This window comes from Triturus cristatus, chromosome 3_1 (assembly GCF_964204655.1).
Source record: "Triturus cristatus chromosome 3_1, aTriCri1.1, whole genome shotgun sequence".
Taxonomy (NCBI): Eukaryota; Metazoa; Chordata; class Amphibia; order Caudata; family Salamandridae; genus Triturus; species Triturus cristatus.
The window spans coordinates 536,020,989-536,040,746 of NC_140583.1; positions in this window are offsets into that span (position 1 = coordinate 536,020,989).

The following is a 19,758-nucleotide window of genomic DNA, read 5'->3' on the forward strand; positions in this document are numbered from 1 at the left end:
GCGTATCCTTCTGGTCTTATTTTTCCTTTTCATGCACCACCGTGTTTAATTGTCCCGTTTTCTTACTACGGCGGAAAGTAGAGGTTCGCACAATTCTCTTGTTACTTGCGGCGCCTTAATTATGTGGCGTTCTGCTGTGAATTCGATTTATCTTCTTGGGAATATATTTCTCAAGAATATAAATCGATTTTCTTTAATCCTTAGACAGAGCCCATTAGGAAACGTTTCCAAAATGATGTTTTTCATATTCTAATTCTTGGTTTTAATTTACCATAATGTGTGTCGAGTGTTCAAGATTGTGCACCATTTATTTAGAGATGGACAGCCACTTTGTATGGCCGTCATGCCCTGGTTCATTAATACAGTCTTTATCAGGGATGTTAAATTGTACTCCAAACGGTGTTCAATGTGGGTAAGAACCTGGCACTCGTGCTCCTGCAATTAGAATTGAATATTATGTATTTTGCTAAAACTATAATGTGCGCTGCACCGTGCAAACAGATATGGCCTCTTTTTAACCTTTAATTTCCAACTACAGACAGTCATGGCTTCTTAAACATTAAGGAGTAGTATTTGCCTTCAATGTTTGAGCATTGTTTTGTTTTAAATATTTACTGTGGTAAACTCGAATCTCCCAATAATGTGCGCTGTATTTTGCAGACAGGAATCTCTTGATACTATTAGGAAGGATTTCGTTCCTTTCTCTCCCTTGAAAAAATGTCCCAATTGAAGTAGGTCGTGAAACGGACTGTCATGACTCAGCGTGCATAACATGCACGTCTTCCCATGGTATTTAAACCATGCAGCTGACAGGACAACTGAGTTAGCTGTTCATTGGTCCTGCCAGTATGTCTTGACTCTCTGCCTCAGCGAGGCCGCTCAGCCGAGTGACTGTTTTGAGTGTGTAGAAAGGCGGGTGCCGGTATCGGCCCCGCCGCGGATATGGCGGGGCACCGACCCCCTCCCCCCCCTCGCCTGTTCGCCCGGCCCGGCGCGTTTACCGCGTCAGTGTGACGCGGTGGGCGCGCCGCGGCCGGGATTGGGTGGCGGCAGGGTACTCTTGGCCCGGAAGCAATTAAGGTGCTTCCGGGTCAGGGGGGGCGGCGGGGGACAGGCCAGTTAGAACTGGCCTGCCCCCAGTGCTAGCATAAAAGGCCGGGGAGCGCGGGACGCGGTCTCTTGGTCCCGCGCTCGCACGTAATCCGATGCAGCCCCGGGGAGGCTGCTAACTATTTGTTTGCCCACCCACCATCCCCTGTTTCAATATGGTTATTGAGTAATGAATTACGGTGTGGTGTTTTGTTCCTCAGCTTTTCCCGTTTACAGGTCATCTATCGTCGTATTTATTGCTATTCCTTGGTCAGGCGGTAAGGTCATGACTGGTGAGCAGTAAATTTATGGTCCTTAGGGGGCGGCGCCATTCACGGATGGGGTCGCCCAGGAGGAGGGACAAGGGGTCTCTCCTAGAACTCCAGGGGCGGTACATCCGGTTGGATGGATGGGTGCGGGGAAAGAGGGGAGTCACGCTTTCTTTGGGCTGGTTGGCCACCCCGCACTGGTATGGACGTCATTAAATGGCACAGAGTGCAAGGCCCCACAAATTGGAATGGGGTTCAGGGAACGTATGGGGGTAACCGGGGGGGAAGTACCCCCTCGGTAAGCGGGCCCTCTGCGCATGCGCAACTCCTACGGGAGGGCGTGGTTAATTGATAAGGATCTGACACCGGTTAGCGACCTTGCCGTAGGCCCAAATAGTATACGCAGAAAGTAAGTAATGTATGATTATGTCCAGATGTTAGATTCAGATAGGAAAACTATGTATTAGTGATAGTTTAAGGTTAGCCATCTGAAATCTGTGCATATGAATTGTAATCAAATGTTGTGCTATGTTTCTGCGTATAATTGTGTAAATATTGTTTCTTTCAAAATTCTAATTTTGTTTTCATATTTTAATAAATACGGCCGGGGGTTGTACGACCCCCGCCTCAAAAAGGAATTACCTTCTCATGTCCCTCATTAGAAATGTGGTTTACGCGCAGGGGGAGGGGGAAATTCGGTAGTCCCAGACCATATCGTTCGCTAGCGTAATGAAGCCTTTTTCTAGTTTAAACGGGCAGGCTCTTCCCCCAGGCCATAATCAGGAATTTAGTTCAGCGCACATTTTCCTCTTGCACGCATCGCCTTGAAGGTTTACATATGCCTGCCACGCCCTCAGTTATCGCCTATTTCACACCAGGGTTCTTTTAACGCTCTCATTAGATAGAGGTTACATATACGAATCAAGCCTCTTTTGTGACTGGTGTTTTTTTGCTAAACAACGTGAACATCACGCACACTTGACGTGCTTGTGAAGTACAATGCGCAATGTGCTTTCTCTGTTAGTTTTTTGGTCTTTTGCCCCATATTCTGGTAACGAGTACATCCTCCCCTGGGAATGTCCTATCAAGCCACAATGCGTAATGCACGAAGCATCACAAGCACTATGGAGATGCCTTAGTTAGTGTCTTTTAAGCTTAACCCTGCTGCTAGCAAGTACACTTCCCCCCCCCCCCCGGTTTTGTCTTATTATGCCGCAGTACACGAAGCATCCCAAGTACTATGGGGATGCCTCAGTGAGTATGTCTCACACCTAATATGCCCGGCTTTTCTCGTGGCGCGTTGTTGATTGTTTTCTTTTTAACCTAAATTGAGGCTGATATACAATTTGTGACACAGTGTATCACCACCTTCACCACAGGTTAGTGATCAAACTGGGCCTTTCTTCTTGTTCACCACGAACATCATTGAAGAATTCTGAGTAAGTTCTATGTAGACTCAATGCTTTATAAGTATTACTCCGCAGTAGCCATAGGAATATAGGTCCTAGTGCTTTTGTCTCCTCTCTCTTTCACAGGAGCCTACACAGCCCAGCTTTTATATCCACAGCCAGAAGCAATATAGCTGTTTTCACTGGTAATCCATACCTTCTTGATCTTTTGATGAATTTCTCTACCTTTACACACCACCTGAAGAACCTCATCCTATTGTCCTGAGGTGCCCACTCCCCTACATTCCCCTTGGTCCTGATGAAGACCCCGCCCACAGTGCGCAAAATTGGCTGTTTCGTTTAGGGGTCGAAACGTCGACATTTCTGTTTTGTATTGTCAGACATATATGACAGAGAATATATATCTGTAATTATTTTGTGATTTGACATTTAATGAATTTGGCAGGAAACTGTCTGGATAGTTCATTATCAACTTACTGATGTATATATATGCGCACTACTGTCTTTTCTCATCTTGAAGATGTCAGCAGCACACAGTGGCACAAGTTGAAGAGATGTCTGTGGTCACACGTCATGTGACATCATGCGCAGCAGGACTTCTGTCTGTCAGTACAATGGGTGATGTTGTCTCCTCCTCTTTTGTGCACCTAAAAGCAAAGAAGCAAGAAGAACATCAGTGAAACGTGGCATTCATTGTTGTGGTTCAATTACTACTAGCACAAACAAATTTAATATATAACTTAGTGTGTGTGGTCACACTTGTTAGTGTTATTATTAAATTTTATTACCTCAGTTATTAACAAAACATAACAAGTGTAGCCATGTGTGCGACTTTGACAACAATAAGCCAAGAGGAACATAGGAAGGACATGCAGACCTATGGTAAAAGCATAAAGCACACTAACTACCATCACAAAATGACCAGCAGCCACATGTTACTCACAACAAGCTGGAGGCCTGGAAAACAATGAACTCAAGCAGGCCTTTATGGACACAGCCTTTACAAAATTGCCCCTGACCACACAAGGAGGCTCAGTCAAGGCAAATGCTGGCCCACTATTACAAACACACTCACACACTGGCCAGACAAAGGAGGTATGCTAAACAACACATCTTTAATGCAACAATGCCAAAAATGAAAATCCAGAGGGCTAAAGAAGGTTTGCAAGTTACACAACAACCACACACATCCAACAAATGCATTTATTTAACACACAGGAAAAAAGTGAAATACTAAAAACAAAAAACACATTTTGCAATTCAATACAATGCCATACTTGCCCTAGATGATGTTTAAATTCAACAGACACCCGAAAAACAGTTGCTTCATGCACCCATGAGTAGCTCTGGGCCCAAAAGTGAATCACATAGTGAATCAACTGAGAGGAGACTTGCACATACCACTTTGTTGACGGCCCCTGGAGCCAGCACACAGCACTTTCTACCGGGTCCCTGCCAGGGTGTAGGAACACCATAAATTGCACCAAAAGGTCCCGCAGCATGGGACGCACGTGGGCAAGCCTGGCCCAGGCGAAGACCGGGCCATGACGGGCTTGTCTCAACCCGTCTTAGACCAGACTGGGCTGGGCTGGGCTGGGCTGGGCCACTCCCCTTGACTAATTCATATCAGGCCCTCCATTGAAACAGGGTGAGTCTTTAAACACAAATAATTTTGGCCTATGCAAGCTGCACTGATTGTTTTACAGTCGGTGCCCTGTGCAAGCATATATGACTCAATTGAACTGGTGAAGAGCACAATAGGCTACAGTTTCAGTGATTTACCTGCACATTACTTTCTGGCCCGGGGGGAGTGGCTGCCCCTAACAGGAACCCACACCTGCTGGTATAATTATCAAACCAACAAGTGGGCATCGGAGGTTTATGACCCGGTATCATAGGAATGCTACTTAACCTATTCCCACCGAGTGCCCACCGTTACAGTACTGATAAGACTTATAAGATCTAATAGACTTATAAGACTGATTGGATAAATAATCATTGTACCTTATCTGACCTACAGAAGAGGGTGAGGTATGGGTAAGAGAAAGGTGGGAAGCTTACCAAAGTATATAGGCGATCCACTGCAATCTTTGCTGAAGTATCTAACTGGGGCAATGGAAGGGCTATTGAAAAACAAATCAACACTGTCGAAAAGTCTTTAACTCTCTGGAAGGTAGGAGGGGGTGGTTAGGCACCCTCAGATATCTGATAGTACTACCTCCCAGGTTACCCATTGCGATGTTTTAACTGGCCAACCCCACCTGAATGGATGTGTTAAAAATGTATCAGCCCAATTAAATGAGAGTGACCTGGAATACGAAGCAGACCCTCAGCCTCCTTCAAAGCATCCTAGAAACCCTGAGAAGGTCTCCAATAGTCCTGACATGATCCAAACAGTAAAAAACCCAGGTACTAACAAGAAGCATAAAAAAATGAATTAATGTGGCAAGGCAGAGGTTGGCAGGAAGGGTCAGCCCTCTATTAACACTTAATTAATAATCAATCAGCCGACCTTAACAAGATCTCATACAAAATAGATGATTAACATAAGGCCTTAAGTGACACATTGACTAAGCTGTCAACAAGAGTGACGGTCATTGATGACATGCTTAGGAATCAACTAGGCATGCAACATCATCCCTTAAAGTCTAATATAGCTCATGGCACAGGCACTGAGCAAATTCCCCATGGGAAGGATCATAACCAAGGGCGGGTGCCTAGTAAAGAGCCCCATATAAGCCAGGGATAACAGTACTTTTTAACCCTAACCATTTAGACACGGACCAACCTACTTCCCTTTCAAAACCCAACACTGTTAATCATCCTATAGAAAACTCTTTAATGGATCCTATTAAACCTGGTATAGCAGGGAACTTGCAGAACCTCGCCTTACTGACACCGTTCTCATTAAAGGATAGCTGTACATTGGACCTACCGCCGGCCGCTACCCCTTATATAATTGTCTTGGCCAATGTACCATGCCTGGCGCCCCGAGTAAAAGAATCATGGGATGAGCTGAGAAATAAAGCTTTTTTCTGTCTGGGAACTAAAACCGGTCTAACAGAGGCCTTATTCGCCAAATTTAAAATTGCCAGAAGGGTTAGCTGGGTCGGCAGAGATTATAAAACATTAAATGGTGACTGTGTAGTACTAACATTTAAAATTCCACAACTAACACAGACCATTCTTGCTAGAGCTGGAAACCAACACATTACTACCACTGGTATTAACATCATGCCATTGGGATATTTTTATCATCTGCCCTACATAACCCCCTTGAGAACACACAGCAGGGGTCTCAAACTTAATTCATCATCCTTTTATAATGTTCCTATACACATTCGTTTTGGGATCTTATCTACACTTGAGGACTTAGATTGACTTAAAGCTCCAGATATACACGGTGTTCAACCTGAGGAACTAGTTGCATTTACAACTCCGGGAAAAGTGGAACCCCTTGTTAAGACAGTAGCTCCCCTGGCCATAAGTCCTAATCATTCTCCCCTCGTAAATCTTTCTGCTAGCTCTCAGGCCTCACAGGCCCGATCGAACAACATCAGGACCCAGCAAGCGTTTGTTACAATATAGCACAGACTGGGTGTGATACTGGTAAGATGTCGACCTGCGATATTGTATTTTGGAATGTGGCGGGTCTGTGTTCTAAGGTCAGTAATCTTTTGTGGATGGAGTTCTTTGAGGATATCTCTATTTTATGCCTGCAAGAAACCTGGCTGGAGAATGCTTTGCATATCAATGGTTTTAGAACATTTCACTCACCAGCGATAGCATCTGTCTAAGGGTGGTCTGTGCATTTACGTGTCCAACTGAGTTAAGGTAAAAAAGACTGACTTTATGATAGCGGACACCTACTACCAGATTGTGTTGTGTCACGTTGATAATAAGCATAGTATTGCCGGGCCGAACTTTTATAACAACATCCCTAATGATCAATGTGTGAGTGTATTGAGAAACTTACAAAATGACCTGTCTAATCTACAGAAAGACACAGTTAAAGATATATGCGTTATTTGGGAAGGGGATTTTAATTCTGCACTATATTCACTAACCAAGGAAGTCTTATGTGGCCTAACGCCTGCTGACGGTCTTGATTCTGCTCACTTTCTCCACTCATCATTTGGGGACCTCCTAAATACAATACTGTTTTCATTTGATCGTGGTTTTGCAAACAAATTATGTACTCCTTCAGTCCCTTTTAGCTGTACCTTAAAAGGTAGAGGGCTGGGATCCATTATTGATTATATTCTGAACTCTAATCAACATTCAAGCGGGCTAAATAACTTTGTGACACATACAAACGCAATGAGTGATCACTACCCAATAAGCATCTCTTTTGATTTACCATGCAAACTGTTTAAAAAAAGGGCAGCTCAGAACATTTTGTGCAAATCATTGCCCTAAACAAAATTAATGGATACACATTACAATGGTCCAGCGTGGAACCAATTGATTTCACAAAGTCACTTTTATCAAAATGTAAATTAGACTTTTTAGTCTGTCTTGATGAGACTGCCCCACATCAGTACGTTTTGAATTCCTTTGGGTCAATCATTGCAGAGGTTAAAAAGGGCCTTTTGTGGAAAATAAAAGAAGGCCCAACTCCAAACGGGGATGGTTCAACTCTGAGTGCACAAAGGCCCACGAAAATCTAAAAAAGATTTTGCATAAACCAGGCAGAAACACGACAGAAATTAAGATGGCCAGAACAGCTTACAGGAGCGCTCTAAAGGAACGTAAGGATGCTCTGAGAGCTGAATATTGGCAAGCCCTGCATGAAGCTTCCATCCTCAGAGATAATGTCCAATTTTGGAAGGTAGTCAACATCCCTTTCTTAGCTTCTAGAGAACTACCATCAAAGAGGTAGCTGTTGGTGAGGAACAATGGGTGGATCATTTCACATATTTGTATAATGATAAAGACCAGGTAACATCGCTGGTAGCAATTCGACAACCCCAGAGTCAGAACCATTTGATCCTTTCCCATTAGATGTAAATTTCACATTAGAAGAAGTCATTTGTGCAATAAATGCTAGCGTGGGTGGCAAGGCTCCAGGTCCTGATGGAGTCCCTGTTGACTTATATAAATCAAATCTACCGCTATGGGGCCCAATATTAACCGTAGTCCTGAAGGCGTGTTGTCACCATGGGTTTATTCCATCCTGGTCAGAATCTATTTTGGTGCCTATTTTTAAAAAGGGTGACCGCAACAATCCTATATGTTACCACCCGATCTCCCTATTAAACCCTTTTCTTAAAGTGGCAGGTCATATTTTACTTAATAGACAGCAGACATGGGCAGAAGATGCAGGCGTAGTTACAGAGCTACAGTATGGTATCCGTCAGGGTCTAGGCATGATTGAACAGGGACTAAACTTAAATCTCTTGTTTGGTAAATTCACGAAGGCCAAGCAGGGGAATTTATTTTTAGCATTTGTAGATCTTACTTCTGCGTTTGAATGTGTCAGACCAGCCAAACTCTGGAGTATTCTTGAAGAAATGGGTGTGGAAAGCCGGCTCATTCTATTTATAAGGCAGCGATACTGTGATGCCTATGCCAGGTTCCGCTATGGAATCACGGGGGAGTGCACTGCTAAGTTTCCTATAAGAAAAGAGGTTAGGCAAGGGTGTGTTCTTGCCCCCTTTCTTTTCACCTTGTACATCAATGGTCTTGGACAAGCTCTGGTTAGTCAATGTCAGGATCTGCCACACATTGACAGGCGCCAAATCCCAGCATTATTGTACGCGAATGACGCTGTTTTAATGTCCCGCACCCACATAGGGCTACAAAAAGTAGTGTCCAGTTTCGCAACATTTATGTACAATCTGGGTCTGCATGTGAATACTTCTAAAACGTTCATCATGAAATGCGGATTGTAAACTGCGAAATGTAGAGAAGTTTTTATTAATAACAACAAGGTGGAATTTACGAACAGATTTTCCTATCTGGGGTATTCTTTTCGATCAGAGGAGGACCTAGTCACAAGCTGTTTTAGCAAGAAAATGATTTTTTCCTAAAGCCACGGCCACCTAATTAATTTTGCTAGAAAACTAGGCAGAAGGCCGGCTGTCGAATTAATTCAGACTTATAAAGCTAAGCGTCTCACCATTGCCATGTATGGCGCCAGCATTTGGGGCTACGTTGATCCCCAACCTCTCCAACTGATTGAGAATACCTTTGTTATATATCTACTAGCAGTTCCTAGTAGTACTGCTACCTATATCTGCCATGCATAGCTGGGCATTCCATATTTAGCGGATCTAATAAAGATACAACCAATTTTATTACGGCACAAGATGTGGTCATCTCCACACACTTGTTTTAACCAGGATATTATTATTCATTGTTCAAAGCTTCAAAGTGTTTCTCACATTCCTTGGTTGAATTATGTTAAAAACGTAATGTCAGACATTGGGCACCCTGATTATTTAGCTAAACCGGGTAGTATAATTTCAGTTTCAAGAAAAACCCTGAAAAAAGTCTGTCTAAACCATCTGGAGACAATTAGACTTTCAAAAGAAATTCTAAAGTCTACGGTCTTGGAACACGAGATGCTACTGACATGCCATGGCCTCGAGCCATACTTTGTGTACGTAACAAGTGGCTATGACAGGATGCTGCTGACCTGCTTTTGCCTGGGGATCTTTCACAGAATAACAGGTTTTATAGTTGCGAACGACTGGTCCAGAACCTTGGGGGTATGCCCATGCGATTACATATCTTTTCAGACTACTTTGCACGTTCTTTTATTCTGTAAATTTTATACTTTCCCCCCCAAAAAAGGGATTGTTCCTATTTTAAAGATCTTGGGCGTTTTACGACTTTTATCACATGAACTCTTTACTAGCCCTTTAGTAATGTACCTGAAGTCTGTGATCAGATTTAGGAAAACCATGTAGAATAATAATCAGTTTTTTTAGCACATGATATTTTAAATACTTTTTATATTTCATATTAGGGCTATCTGCTGTTTGTAATGACAAGTGTTAAAATGTGCTTTTATGGTTTATAATTCTAAATCTAATAAAGCTTGTTTTGAATGTAATCAATTCAAATCAATAATATTGCAAATGTATTAGAAAATGTAATGAACTGTGCTGCATTTTTTGCTGGGTAAAAGAAGGAAAAATTGCATGCAAAACAACAACAAGGCATGGCCACCACAAAGAAGGCTTGCAGGCCTAATGCAGAAGCACACTGGCTGCCTTCACAAAATGGTCAACAGCCAAAGGGCCAGGCCACCAAAACAACAAGAAAGGGAAGAAAGACAATGCAGGCCTATGGCAAAAGCACACTGGCTGCCTTCACAAAATGGCCGTCAGCCACATGGCCAGGCCACAACAACATGAAATGAAAAGACAGACAATGCAGGCCTATGACAAAAGCACACTGGCTACCTTCACCAAATGGCCGCCCGCCACATGGCCAGGCTACAACAACAAGAAGCAGTAAGCCAAGAGGAACATAGGAAAGACATGCAGGCCTATGGCAAAAGCACACTAACTACCACCACAAAATGACCACCAGTCTCCAAGCAGGAGGTCTAGAAAACAATGAACTCAAGCAGGCCTATATTGACACAGACTTTACAAAATGGCCCCTGGCCACACAGGGAGGCAAAGCCAAGGCAAATGCTGGCCCACTATTACAAACACACTCACACACTGGCCAGACAAAGGAGGCATTCTAAAAAATACAGCTTTAATGCAAAAATGCCAAAAACAAAAAAACCACAGGGTTAAAAAAAGGTTTGCAAATTACACAACTACCACACACATCCAACAAAGACATTTATCTAACATTCACGAAAAAAAGTGAAATACCCCCAAAAAAACATTTTGCTATTCAAACCAATATCATTCATGCCCTAAATGATGTGTAAATCCAACAGACACCACAGAAACTGTTGTTTTATGCACCCATGAGTAGCTCTGGACCTACTGGCTGAAAGGCCTATTGGCAGACTACTGGGCTAATGAATTAAATAAATATTGCAAATTAATTTCAAAAGTTGGAGAAAATGTAGTGAACTGTGCAACATGGTTCCTTTATAAAAGATGAAAAATTACTGACAAAGAAACAACTAGGCCCCTACTGAAACTACAGGCCACCCACCATAATAAATAACAAAAAAGATGAAAGGTACAAAGAAATCTAGGTGCAATGCCCCAATCAAACAAACAACACCATCTTTTCAACATACTTGTGAAATCTCAAATTCAAAAGTCCTCAAATCCAATGATATATGAGGCATCAGCCACAAAGAGTGATCCTTCCAGCTCCAAATCCAAAGACTCCACAATGCCAGCATCCATGACAAAGCCCTGGAATGAATCCACTCCTTCCTCACATGCCGAATGCAGAGAGTCAAACTTCCACCATTCAACTCAGAACCCACAGAGATCAGCTGCGGAGTACCTCAGGGATCCTCCTTGAGCCACACCCTCTTCAGCATCTACATGGACCCACTTGCAGCCATCGTCAGAAGCCACAGACTCAACATCATCTCCTACACATCTGACACCCAGTTGATTCATTCCCTCACAGACAAACCCAGATCAGCCAAGAGCAACTTTCACAGTGGGATAAAGGGAGTCACCACCTGGGTGAGGGACAGCTGCCTCAAGCTTAACTCAGACAAGACCAAAGTCCTCATCCTGGCCTCTTCCCCCTCCATCTGGGATGACCCTTGGTTGCCCGCAGCACTCGGAACCCCCCACACCCATGGACTACGCATGAAACCTCGGCTTCATCCTGGACTCGTCGCTACCACTCAGCTGCCAAATCAACACTGTTTTGTCATCCTGCTTCCACATGCCCTGCCTCCTTTATAAAATCTTCAAGAGTACAGCAGCAGACTTGACTATGGCAAAGCACCCTACATCCCACACCACAACCACATCACCGGCTACCTGAGAGACCTTCACTGGCTACCTGTCAAGAAAAGAAACACCTTCAAGCTTCTCACGTATGCGTACAAAGCCATCCACAATGCCAGTCCTGCATACCTCAGTCATCGTCTCCCCTTCTTCACTCCCACCAGACATCTCTGCACCGCCCAGCTAGCCCTGGCCACCATCCTATGGAGCTACAAGACCACAGCTGGAGGAAAATCTTTCACCTACCTCGCTGTGAAGAGCTGGAACTGGAACTCTCTGCCTCTGCACTTTGGGGAATCAGCATCGCTGCCACAATTCAAGAAGGACCTCAAGACCTGGCTCATCGACTGAACTGCAGAATCAGCACATTGAGACCCTCACAGGTGAGTAGTCACGCTTAATAAGGTTACTGATTGATCGATTGAACTGGAGGGTTGATCATAAACCCACATGAAATCAAATATTTTAATATATGCACATGACTTTTAATTTACAGTTTGCTATTTTGACAATACTATGCAAAGACAATCATTTTGGATTAGATAATCATTTATAATGTTTTCAGGATTCCTGTCCAGCTCACCTCTCTGAACTATCACAATATAATCATATAATTCGACCCTTATGAATGAACAAACATCCTGTACCCTGACTTTTGACTATAATACATGCTGTTAGTGATAGCTAGCTGCAGCTGGTGATCCCCAGTTTGTTTAAAAAGGTTTAGTAGCTTTTACAAATGTTTTACCATGCATACGCAAGGCGCCACGGAAACATACAGGATAAACATCAAGCAACCGTCATAGATGACCTCAACATGAACCTTCCGGAAGACAGCCCTCAAATTAATCCCCTGCACTTGTTCCATGTTATAAGCAATTAGAACTTGACCTTTGTGAGCATTCTAAAACACCTTCCAGAAGACAGTCTCATCCAATTAATCATCTGCACCTGTTCATTGCTAAAAGGAATTAGAACGCAACCTTTGTGAACTTTTTAAAACAACTTCTGGAAAATAGCCTCATCAAATAAATCATCTGGACCTGTTACCTGCTTTAAGCAATAAGAACATGACCTTTGTGAACATTCTAAAGCTCATTCTAGAAGGCAGCCTCATCAAGTTAATGATATGCTCCTTGTTACAAACAATTAGAATGTAACCTTTATGAACATTCTAAAGCAGTCTTATTTAAAGACCATCCACACTCCTCCCCTTTGCTTAGCCTCTTCACCTGCCACTTACATGTTTATTGTTTCCAGGACTCTGTCTTCCCAGCTACCTTGATCCTCCTGCTTTGTGCTCACTGCAAAGAACGTTCTGCAACAGTCTTGCACCTGGACGGATAAAATAACAAGAAGAAAAGGAGAGACGCATTAACAAACTTGATTGTACTACACGCTGATCTTTCTCACAGTATCATACTGCAAACAAAAATAGCCATTGTTTTGTTCAACTTGTACATACTGTTGGCATGGCTCTGCCAGAGAGGACTCGGGTGAAGCTAACCCCATCCAAATTTGCTTGGGAATTTGATGCTGAAATTATATTCACTACAGTTTTGAAAACTTTGATGAAGGGGCTTCTACGGATAATCTAAATGAAAACAAAACAACAGCAAAACTAAAGGGTTGAGATTTGAAAAGGTTTCATGAGGTGATAACTTAAGAGATAGAGTTAATACTAGACTAAAGCCTTATTATTTGTTTGTTTATAGATACCATACTTGCTGGTACCATTCATCAGCTTGGTGTGAATGCCAGCTGCAGTGTTGGTGTTGAGTGGGCGAGCCACAGCATCTTTGATTCTACATGCTCTCTCCATCCCAACACCCTTTCCCCTGGGATTTGGCACCATAGCAGTGTCTCCTCCTGTAAACCGAGGGCAAGTCTCGGGAGGATTCGGGAACTAACATCGCCACCTCATTGGAATCATCTGGAATCCAGGTAGGTGGCTTATGACAAATGTATAATTTTAGGTTATTTATGGTGTTTATTTTTTTATGAAAATCATATACTTCTGCAATGTTTGCCCTTTAAATGTTTAGTGTGATATTCACACTTGGGGCCTTTTTGATTATTCACAGATGGCTCCCATAGTGAGCAATGTACTCTTTGTCTGTTTTGTTTCACTATTTTGGTTGTACTGTGATGAGTTGTGTCATGTGATCAAAGGCTGAAAGGGTGAAATGCGTAGTTTCGTGTTTGCTGTACATAGACCAAACACCCATTGACTTCACCCAGTGTGCCACATCTCTCTGTGCAAAGCCTGAAAAAATATACAGAGTATTTTGATTGTTATTTATTTGGCAAAAGCACTCAGAAAAAAACTGTCCATGCGTTTCAATCTCAGGGTTGAACAGTAGTCTATTAACACTGTCTTTTACACTTGATTAAAAAGTCACCTGATCACTTGTGTAAACAGTGTTTATCTAAGCATTCTGATTCCTGTACTGCCATCCCTTTGAATCACTGCAGTGATCAAAAATCTCACTCCTAAAGCACCAACTATACAATGACATACACTCACACGGTATTTAGTGTCCCCAACAATGAATTAACTTCCATTGTTTGTTATATTCAGATCATAATACCATGGTTTCCACCAATCTCTATTTGTTCTTTCATCAATTATGTAGCCTATTAGTGTGGTAACCACAGCATTCACAAACTGTTGGGACCGCAGGGGGACCCCAGAGCTCTAAAGGTCTTGTCGGCTTCCTGCATGCACCCCTATTGGGTGCAGCAGGAACCGATATCGCTCCTGCCCACCGGGAGCAGGTGTATGAGGTTTGCCTACCCAAAAAGCACAGACAGGCAGGAAAACTATTGTCTACTCCCACCCAGAAGGAGCATTTTTGCAGCTCCCGCTTGGTGGAAGCAGACAAGCTCTCCCTGCCAATGCTCTCATGGGCACAGAAACTGAGAGGAGCTGGTCCTGGGAAATGTGGTCCTCATGGCCTTTCAAGACTCAGGGAAGGGGCCACATGCCCCCACACCTTTAATTGAAGGTTAGCCTTAGGTGATGGGGTCCCTGAAGGCTTTCAAGGCTTAGGAAACAGGACTGCTCACCCCCTCCCTCGCAAATAAACATATATATATAGCGCCTGAGGCATCTGAGGAAGGCTTCGCCGAAACGCGTCATGCCAGGCTCTCAATAAACGGTTCCTTCAAGCCCCGCCGTGTCCCCTTGTTTCTTTTAAGGAAGAAGACAATTTTGGGATATATAACGTGCAGTCAGTGGCACGTTATGGGGACCCTTCCTGAAGAGTTCCAGGGTCATTGACATTTACCCGGATCGCCGCCTCTCCCTGAAGGCAGTGGATCTGCTGTCGTCTGACAGCCCATACTACATGGAGAGATGTCATTACTTGAATTGGCGTCTCCGGACACGCTGTCAACGGGGACACTGGCGGTAGGAAGAGAGGGCTTCAAGAGACTGTTTTGGTCCAGTACAGTGCCGGTTTCCAACCTGTACCACAACCGATGTCAGCCCTTCAATGAGGAGTATAAACAATCAGGCTGACAGAACCACTCTTCAACGCCGTGAACCAACTGCATGCTGGTAAATGCAGTCATTTAACATTGAACTGTTGGAGTGCTTCTGGAGGAATGTGGTACAGGTGTTTCACACACTACTTTAGGGGATGGGCCAACACTACTTCAAAATGGAACCCAACAGCACCAGAGGCATCTGAGGAAGGCTTCGCCGAAACGCGTCATGCCAGGCTCTCAATAAACGGTTCCTTCAAGCCCCGCCGTGTCCCCTTGTTTCTTTTAAGGAAGAAGACAATTTTGGGATATATAACGTGCAGTCAGTGGCACGTTATGGGGACCCTTCCTGAAAAGTTCCAGGGTCATTGACATTTACCCGGATCGCCGCCACTCCCTGAAGGCAGTGGATCTGCTGTCGTCTGACAGCCCATGCTACATGGAGAGATGTCATTACTTGAATTGGCGTCTCCGGACACGCTGTCAACGGGGATACGGGCGGTAGGAAGAGAGGGCTTCAAGAGAATGTTTTGGTCCAGTACAGTGCCGGTTTCCAACCTGTACCACAACCGATGTCAGCCCTTCAATGAGGAGTATAAACAATCAGGCTGACAGAACCACTCTTCAACGCCGTGAACCAACTGCATGCTGGTAAATGCAGTCATTTAACATTGAACTGTTGGAGTGCTTCTGGAGGAATGTGGTACAGGTGTTTCACACACTACTTTAGGGGATGGGCCAACACTACTTCAAAATGGAACCCAACAGCGCCAGAGGCATCTGAGGAAGGATTCGCCGAAACGCGTCATGCCAGGCTCTCAATAAACGGTTCCTTCAAGCCCCGCCGTGTCCCCTTGTTTCTTTTACGGAAGAAGACAATTTTGGGATATATAACGTGCAGTCAGTGGCACGTAATGGGGACCCTTCCTGAAGAGTTCCAGGGTCATTGACATTTACCCGGATCGCCGCCCCTCCCTGAAGGCAGTGGATCTGCTGTCGTCTGACAGCCCATACTACATGGAGAGATGTCATTACTTGAATTGGCGTCTCTGGACACGCTGTCAACGGGGACACGGGCGGTAGGAAGAGAGGGCTTCAAGAGACTGTTTTGGTCCAGTACAGTGCCGGTTTCCAACCTGTACCACAACCGATGTCAGCCCTTCAATGAGGAGTATAAACAATCAGGCTGACAGAACCACTCTTCAACGCCGTGAACCAACTGCATGCTGGTAAATGCAGTCATTTAACATTGAACTGTTGGAGTGCTTCTGGAGGAATGTGGTACAGGTGTGTCACACACTACTTTAGGGGATGGGCCAACACTACTTCAAAATAGAACCCAACAGCGCCAGAGGCATCTGAGGAAGGCTTCGCCGAAACGTGTCATGCCAGGCTCTCAATAAACGGTTCCTTCAAGCCCCGCCGTGTCCCCTTGTTTCTTTTACGGAAGAAGACAATTTTGGGATATATAACGTGCAGTCAGTGGCACGTAATGGGGACCCTTCCTGAAGAGTTCCAGGGTCATTGACATTTACCCGGATCGCCGCCCCTCCCTGAAGGCAGTGGATCTGCTGTCGTCTGACAGCCCATACTACATGGAGAGATGTCATTACTTGAATTGGCGTCTCCGGACACGCTGTCAACGGGGACACGGGCGGTAGGAAGAGAGGGCTTCAAGAGACTGTTTTGGTCCAGTACACTGCCGGTTTCCAACCTGTACCACAACCGATGTCAGCCCTTCAATGAGTAGTATAAACAATCAGGCTGACAGAACCACTCTTCAACGCCGTGAACCAACTGCATGCTGGTAAATGCAGTCATTTAACATTGAACTGTTGGAGTGCTTCTGGAGGAATGTGGTACAGGTGTGTCACACACTACTTTAGGGGATGGGCCAACACTACTTCAAAATGGAACCCAACAGCGCCAGAGGCATCTGAGGAAGGCTTCGCCGAAACGCGTCATGCCAGGCTCTCAATAAACGGTTCCTTCAAGCCCCGCCGTGTCCCCTTGTTTCTTTTACGGAAGAAGACAATTTTGGGATATAAATATATATATATATATATATATATATCACCTACTGGCGGTCGCCAGTAGGTAGTTATAGTTAGGACCTATTTTCCATAGGAAATCCGCAACATTCTATTCCCAATAAGTCTGGCGCCGGTTGACGAATCTTTGCGAAATTTTTGAAACTTTTGGCCAGCTCCGGTCCGCTCCTATCCTGAAAGTTTCATGGTGATTCGTCAAGCGGGGGCCGAGCAAAAAGGGGGTCCCAAAACGCGTTTTCCCCATGCAATTTCCTATAGGACCTGTTGACGCAGCTACAGCCCGAACTGCTGAACGGAATTGCACCAAATTTGGCAAAGAGGTAGTCCTCAGTTCAGACTCATGCCTTTTGCATAAATGCTAATTGGCTGTGAAGTGTCTGTCTACATTCGAAACCAGGAACTGTTGGCAGCCATTTTGTGCCTCGGTAGAAGCGAGGCTGAAGAAGTAAGGGGAATAAGTGTTCAAAACATATAAAGGGGGCAGGATAGAAATACTCTGACATTCTAGTGTTGCTTAGGGGGTCCCAGAAGGACTCCCTGGGTCCCACTTTAAAAAAGAAAATCGCCAAAATGCGCGCAGGGTGCGCGGATCCGGCCGAAAAGAAAAAACCCGAAGCGCGGGCTTCCGCGCTTTGTTAATAATTAGCCCCCGGGTGGGCCAAATCCCGGCGGCAAAATGTTGGTAAATTACTAGGGGGAGGGGGGCTGCGTGGCCCCCCTCCTGGAGCCCTCGAAGGCCCTGGGGACCGCCACCCCCCAGGGCCGGCTTCTACAGTGTCCTGGGGTGCCCACCCCGAGGACACTGTTGTTTGCTATGAGAGGGCGTGAGTCTCCCGCCCTCCCATAGCAAACTTCGTTAGGATTTTGAAAGAGAGAGCAGGGAAACCTGCTCTCTCTTTCAAAATCCAAACGATATTGCTTTTCCACACGGGGAGTTGCATGTCAGCAGCTCCCCATGTGGGTAAGCAATGCCGGCTCCCGAAGGACCCGGGGAGCCGGCTGGGACCGTGGGGACTTTGGGGCTCCCCCCAAGGTCTCCAACTTTTTTTATAAGCCCCGGGGGATGGGGTCCCCGGGGATAATAAAAATTAGTGATAGGGGCTATTTTTTTTTTTACGGTAAAATTAGGAGTCGCGCATCCTAACGCATTGGGTGCACGGTTTCTCTCGCGTTGGGTGCGCGGTTCCTAACGCGTTGGGTGCACGGATCCAAGGAAAAAAAACTGACATTTTTGGGAGATAAACATCAAGCTTAAGTGTTTTGTTCTTGAGTGGCTCGAAAAAGAGCTGTTTTGTTCATTCTGAGTTTTTGGTACTTATAAGTAAGTACCTATACAGAGTCTAAAGTTGTTGAGGAAGACTCTGTTTCCTTCATCAGTAAAGTGTACTCCATCTCTCCTATACATCTTTTGCATATGACAGCGCAGATTGTTATTGTAAATGGACCCCATTCTATAGTCTCGGAGAAAAGCAGAAACAGATTTATTCACATGTTTCCTAGCTTTCTCAATTTGTGGACAAAAATGATTGGACCAGTTCCATTTCTGCCTTTGGCATATGTTAGAATACACAAAGGCAGTTTTGGGAAAAAGTGAAATCAATACTGCAAAGGTGTCCTTCATAAGCATTTCCAGACCTACCCCAGTCAAAGTGCCTAGGTCATTGCCACCACAGTGCACTATTATGAGGTCAGGGTGTTGGATATGCATAAAAGATTTTGCCAATGGCATCAATTGGTGCCGCTTTAACCCTCTCTGTCCAATCCATTTAATGTCTACATTTGGCAAACCTAGGTCTGTGAATGCCTTTGTTTTCTGCATACCTTTGGCTCCAGAAAATTTAGCTGTGTCCCACAATCCACACTCTAAGCATCTTGAAGGGAGGTCTGGATGCACTCAGATGGTCTCTGTAAATGAAATGGCAGTTTTAAAAGTAAGATTTTTCTAAAATGGTGGCTAAGATGCAGTTTTAAAAAAGACAAGAAATCATTGGTTGTTTGACAACCTTCTACACTGAAAGGTAGGGTGCATGTTTCTGTTTTTTAAACGCATGATTCTATATTGGTTAACAAAAAGTGAGTGAAAGGAACATTATATATGATAAGCTGATATGTTGAAAAGTCAAGCACACTTGCTGTTTTGATTAGCAACATTGTGTGCTGAACTTGTGACCTGTGTGCTCAGTTCAGTGTTCCATGACCTGTTTCTATGGTAACAGGCAGAAGGCAGATTGGGGGTAGGGTTCAAATTTATGTAATTTGGAAAGGGTTGAAATGTTTAACCAATAGAAATGTGTGTTTGCTTTTGAATTTATGTGGGAAGGAATGTGATTTGATGTTTACATGTATATGTGTGGAAAATGAGAGGGAAACCTTGCCATTCTTTGGTTTTGCTGATAGGTGCACAGTGCAGAGATTCTGTATAAGAAAATCTGGTGTGTGACTGATATACATCTTAATCTACAAAACAACTTGAAAGGTGAGTTATCTAATTGTGAGGGGATGTATGTGCTGTATTTTGATTTTAATCAGACTAATGTATTTCTCCTGGTAAAGTGCA